This window comes from Tachysurus fulvidraco, chromosome 7 (genome assembly GCF_022655615.1).
Source record: "Tachysurus fulvidraco isolate hzauxx_2018 chromosome 7, HZAU_PFXX_2.0, whole genome shotgun sequence".
Taxonomy (NCBI): Eukaryota; Metazoa; Chordata; class Actinopteri; order Siluriformes; family Bagridae; genus Tachysurus; species Tachysurus fulvidraco.
The window spans coordinates 8083021-8089696 of record NC_062524.1 but is presented as its reverse complement, the minus strand read 5'-3'; the positions used below and the strand labels follow the sequence as shown (position 1 = coordinate 8089696).

At 40.4% G+C, this 6676-nt stretch overlaps 1 long non-coding RNA gene across 1 annotated transcript; it reads left to right on the top strand.

The window, feature by feature from the left end:
• The first annotated feature begins 832 nt into the window (after nucleotides 1-832).
• Nucleotides 833-3988, top strand: LOC125145280. The gene is made up of 3 exons (XR_007143629.1): nucleotides 833-885; nucleotides 3597-3664; nucleotides 3754-3988. It is a non-coding gene; the product is annotated as an uncharacterized LOC125145280 (long non-coding RNA).
• The last annotated feature ends 2688 nt before the right edge of the window (nucleotides 3989-6676 follow it).

Genomic DNA, 6676 nt, shown 5'->3' with positions numbered 1-6676 from the left:
ATAATAATAATAATAATAATAATAATATTAATAATATTAATAATAATAATAATAATAATAATAATAATAATAATAATAATAATAAGCAGAAGAAGAAGAAGAAGAAGAAGAGGAAGAAGAAAAAGAAGAAAAAGAAGAAGAAGAGATAAATAAAATCTTTTACACCACCAACATCCAAACGGATGAAGAAGGCATGTACAGTATTTGAAACTAAAACTGTAATGGACGTCATCAGAATTCTATGCTTTTTTTTTTCTAGTTCACATTTTTCAGGACAAGCAGACTTGATCAAAGCTTTCAATTAAATTGAAGCCATCCGGGCCTGCAGACCATATGTCTGATGCAGACAAAATGTATGATCACAGAACGAACCTTCTGAACCAACCTAGTATCTTCTGTCATTCAGAAGACCCTTTATTCACTTTGCTGCTTCTACCAAAGACAAAATTGTACTTTTGCAGTTTTCACAAACTCTGTTTTGGCTCTGCCCTGAACTAGAGCCAAAAGAAACAGAAAAGACCTAAATATGAATGTACTCAGAGCAAAAATAGTTTTAGGAGACAGGCCTAAAAACAAAAGAGTACAACTGATCAGAAGTATTTTGTTCTGTGGTGATCTGGATAGGAAATTAACATGACTGAATGCCAACAAGACTCATCAGTCTATGATTAGTTATTGGCTATAAATAGAAGTACTAAAGGTTCAGTTTTGTAATTGTGTTACTTCAGATTACCGCTTGATTAGCATCACAAGTATCTTCCAATCCAATGGATCCTAATCCAGTCCAGCTATTTACCATATCACACTCAGGCGAACATTAACACACCTGTTTCTAGTTTTCTTAAATTCATTGAAGGCTTCTACTTTGTGATACACTCTGAACCAGTAAGACATATCTTTGTCCATTTTTTTCATTCAGATCTTATCATTTTTAAATGATTTTTTTTAAATAGGCCATGCTATCAGTTAGCTTATCAGTCACTAGCTAAGTAATTCACATAAACGTATGCAAGTTACAGGAGATGAACCGGTTTGTGTTTACAAAAGTAAAGTCACTGAACTCCAGCCAGTGTTTTTCCCCATGCATTCATCAGACCTGCAGTTCTGCTTACTCCGTTTTGTTCAGCTGAAATACTCTGCTGTATCCACATCCATGCCACGGTTCACCAGTTTGTCTATATTGACGAAGCGAGGCTTGCAAGTTAACCTAATGTGTCTATTTCTCGGGGAAAAAAAAACTGCTGGTCTGAAGCTGAAGTGCTGAGAAAAGCTGAAAAGCCGAAAAACCGAAGTGCTCTAAAGCTAGTGTGGATTTCGTAAGTTAGCCAACGTTTATTACACCATCCTACCATAAAGGAGGTGAAATGACTGGAAAATTGTGCACATACATTCTTTATGGCTTTATTTACGTCACACACAAATTTCTTGGAATGATTAGACGATAAACTTTCATTGCCACATGTGTTCCTTCAAGCAGCCAACACTCTCTTCTTGTCTCTCTCTCTCTCTCTCTCTCTCTCTCTCTCTCTCTCTCTCTCTCTCTCTCTCTCTCTCTCTTTTGTTTCATGGTTAGCTAGCTGCTCTCTTCCAACTCCCATCCTGAAGATTCAGCTTATATGTCAGGAATTAACCATACCAGGGTGGCATTTTAATATGTATCTCTTAAAGGCTGTAGTTTCTTTAAAGGTTGCAGGTTTATTTTGATGAATCATAAGCATTTGCCAAAAAGTGTAAAAAAAAAGGCTTATTGCTTATGTGCTCAAGGCTTAATCACAGCTCTTCTTTCTGTGCCTGTGATTCACATCTGGTGTGATTCTTGATCATGTGAATACCATCTGAGAGGGCATGATCCTCAGGCTTTAGTGTGCCATGCTGTATGGCGGTGTAATGCACGGTGACAGCATCATTCAGGAATACCTATTTGTGGCAGCTAATTCATCAACACACTGATGGCTTACATACAGGCAGCATAATTTGCCCCCGTCGTAAACAGGGCTCATTGGCAAGTGATTTATGACTATGTCGCCACTCCAAAAAAGCCTGTTAGGTGAAGGTATGTTAGATTGTGACCTAGATTCAGTGGTCGTTCTTTGGTGGTCGTTATGTTGTTGTTGTTTTTTTCTTTTGTCATTATGTGTGTTTTGTGAATTTGCACTTGTGGTTTGACCACCTATTTAATCTCATCCCTGCTGGCTGTAGGTAATAAATCAGACCTGAATATACATCATGTTTACTGTACGTTTTGGAGTAAAAGAAACACCAGAATGAGTAATACCTATTATTTCTAGTCTTGCCTCTACAACGTTATTGTCAAATTACTAGAAATCTAAATATGGTGTTGCTCGAGAGCTGAAGTGATGATAATCAGTCAGAGTGTGTATCTGTGAGGTGGGAAGACATACTGAATGAGATTCCAGTTCATCACAGGGCAACAAGCAAATTAAGGAGATTAAGGGAGAAAACCAGGGAACCACTAAAGAAGCCCATACAGATAAGAGGAGAACGTGCAAATATCCAATGTAACCGAAGCTCAAGATCTAACCAGGAGTCGTAGAACTGTGAAGCAGCAGCGATGCGATGAAAATAAGTGAAACTACTAATTTTGTGCAGCCAACTGAACATAAAACTCCAAGTACACTGTCATTTTCCTGACCATCCCCTTTGTCTGTTGCAGCGTGGTGTAATATAACTATCAGGCTCAGCTAAGCCTTGCACACAGTGAGCAGTAATGGTTAGTACTGAGCACACAGCGGCGGTCCCATGCTCCATTGGCAAGACAGCATCTGACAGTGGGCACCAACCATCAGCTGTCTCTTTGTCCAAATCTGTTTTCCGTTCCCTCAGGATGAACCATGGCCTCAGGGTTCTGATGTTTGCAAGTCCTGTCTCCTTCCCTCAGGCTTCAAGTTTACAGGCCATGGCCCTGTCATGGCTGCTTCAAAAATCAATTGCGACCTCTAGCTATAATTTCACCCCCACTCAGTTAATCTGTAACTGCTACGGGCTTCTGTTTCATTAAAGGTTGTAGTTTTAGCTAGGTGAACCATAAGCATTTAGCAATCTACCAATAAGCCATTAAGCTGTCATATGAGCAGGGCTCAGAAATAAATCTAACACACCCCTAAATCATTCCTGCCCTTTTATCTGACCTCCCTGGTATTACAATAAGGAATTTAATCCAGTGAGCTAAATATTTAGTAACCTATTATGGTAGAGTATAAAGATTTGAAAACGGCAATCTTTTTAATGGCTTTGCCTTTTGAAAGGCTTTAATTACTCAAGGAAGCCTGGAGTTCTGGCCACGTTTGCTTCAGGGCATGTCACGGCAAGAGGACTGTGAATCAAAACATGGATATTTATGATGGCTAGTAATTTAGACATAATTTTCCCATCACATTATCACAAATCATACCTTTTCGGTCAGTGTAAGACACCCCTGATGCAAAATGAGCACATGCTTTTGTCTATCCAGCTTTTTATTTCCCTAGAATTATTTCCTGCACCTGTCCTCTCCTCTATCTCTTACGTCAGGTTGTATCAGTAGCTAAAGAGCTCCTGTTTGCTTACTCAGACTTTTTTCTCCTCTCCACTTCCAGATCTACAGCAGACCACAAGTGTTTTTAATCAATAGAGTTCAGTGGAGGCCCCAGGGGATCGAGGCACGGTAGGTGAGGAGGTTAATGTGCTGGCAGTTTGAGATACGCCTGTGACATTTCAATCCAGCATCTGTTTTTATCGGGCCTGATTTAAAAGGTGGCTGACGGCGCTGTGTGGCCTCTCAAAGCTATGTGTGGTCCTGAACACCAGAGGCATATTTCACTATGGAAATGTCACCTCCGAGTGGAGCATGTGAGAACTGCAGAGCCACAGCTGTACTGTCTAGCCTGCTTGATTTGAGTCATTTTGACATGTGCTGTAGAATAACATCTCCAACAAGCAGCCACACATGTGAAGGTCTGTGTTAAGTTTTTCATATCAACATAAATGATTAACCTTACACATTCTTTTCTGATTATTTCCTGAAAGGGTTGAAAGGGAGGAGTTTTTTTTTTTTTTTTAATATAGCACATGGTGGTTTAAATTCAGCTACAGTAGTAGTGTATTTTTAGTTAACCTATTGTTTATATTTTGGGAATTAGGATCAATGAATGAGACAAAATTGGTGCAGGCAGGTACTGTACAACCAAAATGTCTTGCTCATCTTTAGAAACTACTGTATTTTTGCTGTATACTATGATTGATCATAGCTGAGCTTGAGGAACTGAGCCATGGTGATTAGTATTTCTACCTCTTGCCTACTTTTCAGTGTTTCCAGTAGCATAGTGCTGATTAAATAATATAATATATAATAGAACAGCTAACTGCCTGGTGTAGAGCCAACAACCTGTCTCTGAATGTTGATAAAACTAAAGAGATGGTTGTTGACTTCAGAATAGCACAGAGCGACCACTCTCCGCTGTCCAAATTTCTTGGTGTTCATCTAGCGGAGAACTTCACTTGGTCACTCAACACCAGTTCCATCACCAAGAAAGACCAGCAGCATCTCTAGTTCTTACGAAGGCTAGGAAAAGCCCATCTCCCTACCCCCATCCTGACGACGTTTAACAGAGGGACCACTGAGCATCCTGAGCAGCTGCATTACTGTCTGGTTCGGGAACTGCACCATCCCCAATTTCACCACTAGGAATTCTTCCCTCTATCATGGACACGTACACCACATGCTGCATCTGCAAAGCTAACAGCATTGTGGATGACCCTACACACCCCTCACACACTCTTCACACTCCTGCCATCTGGAAAAAGGTACCAAAGCATTCGGGCCCACACGACCAGACTGTGTTACAGTTTCTTTCCACAAGCTGTCAGACTCCTCAATAACTGAACTGAACTGTATTGAGCACAAAACACACATGCACAATCAACTGTATGGACACTGACCTTCACCAAATACACACTATACCAGTATACATCCATGTATTACCACCCATATCAAACTGTTTACATGCTGTTTTTGCACAGTTTTTGCTCTTTGCACATGCTGCCCTGCACATGTGCAAAGAGCAAAGTCGCACACGTGTGAAGTCGTGGCCTAATGGTTAGAGAATTTGACTATGAACCCTAAGGTTCTGGGTTCAAATCTCAGGCTGGCAATACCACGACTGCACACTACATTACAATACCTCATATATCTGCTGCCACTATATTACTGTAAGTGTTCATTCCAGTATTTCTGCACATGTTCTATAGAACACTGGTCAGTGCTGCTTTTGTGTAATGTCTTGTATTGTTTGTTTGCGCTAATGTCCTTTTGTCTTTTGTCTTGCACTGTTTGCACCAGGTTGCACGGTTACACTTTATGTGGCTAGGACCAACTTACTTAAGTCCTTAGCTCTGTCTTTGTTTTATGTAGCACCTTTGTCCTGGAGAAACGTTGTCTCATTTCACTGTGTACTGCAACAGCTATATATGGTTGAAATAACAATGAAAACTACTTGACTTGAATATTCATGATTTAATATATAATATTAAACTTGTTTGCACCGTACCAACTTACAGATATTTGAAGCCCTAAGCACATAATGTAATTTGATTCATCCCTACTTTCTAAAACAATGAATGAATAGATGGCTTTTATCAATCAGCCATAATTTTAAAACCATTTGCCTTACACCTCACTGGCAAAGCAGCTTTGACTTATTGCAAAGGGACTCATGGACTCCGCAAGACCTCCAAAGGTGTGCTGTGGTATCCGGCACCAGGACGTTAGCAGCAGATCCTTTAAGTCCTGTAAACTGTAAGGTGGGGCCTACATGGATCGGACTTGTTCAGCACAGCCCGAGACACTCAATCACAATACGATCCAAGAATATTGCAGGCCAAGCCAACACCTTGAACTCTTTTTTTATGTTCCTCAAATTATTCCTGAACAATTTTTGGAGTGTTATAGAGAGCATTATACTGCTGAAAGAGGACACTGCCATTAGGGAACACTGTTACTATAAAAGCTATACTTGCTCTGCAACAGAGTTTAGGAAGGTGGTGCATGTCAAAGTAACATCTGTATGAATGCCAGGAACCAAAGATTTTCAACAAAACATTGCCCAGAGTATCACTATAACTCCACCGACTTCCCATAGTGCATCTTGGTGCCATCTCTTTTCCAGGTACAGACACTCGGCTATCCACGTAATGTAAATTCTTTAGACTAGGCCACCTTTTCCACTGCTCCATGGTCCAGTCCCCATGCCCATGTGCCCAATAAAAGTGCTTTCGGTGGTGGACAAGAGTCAACAAGCTGCACTGCGTCTTCTATTCTTCTATTTTTTGGAGATGCGCCGACCCGGTTGTCTAGCCATCACAAAGTCAAAGTCGCACAGATCCTTAAACTTCATTTTTTCTATACATTGCTGCCAAATATATCTCACCCCTTGACAGGTTCCATTGTAAAGAGATAATCAATATTATTCATGTCATCTGTCAGTAGTTTGATGTTATGGCTGATCGGTGTATTACAATGGACCGTCATAAGATGACGGGAGACAGAAAAATTGGTACCAAGTTGAGGAAAGAGAAGGAGGGTGGTGGTAAAGGGCACCGAGCACAAAGAAAACAAGAGAGAGGGCAATAATAGCTACCTAAATTCTAATTATTCAGTGCAGATTAGCCGCAGAGACAC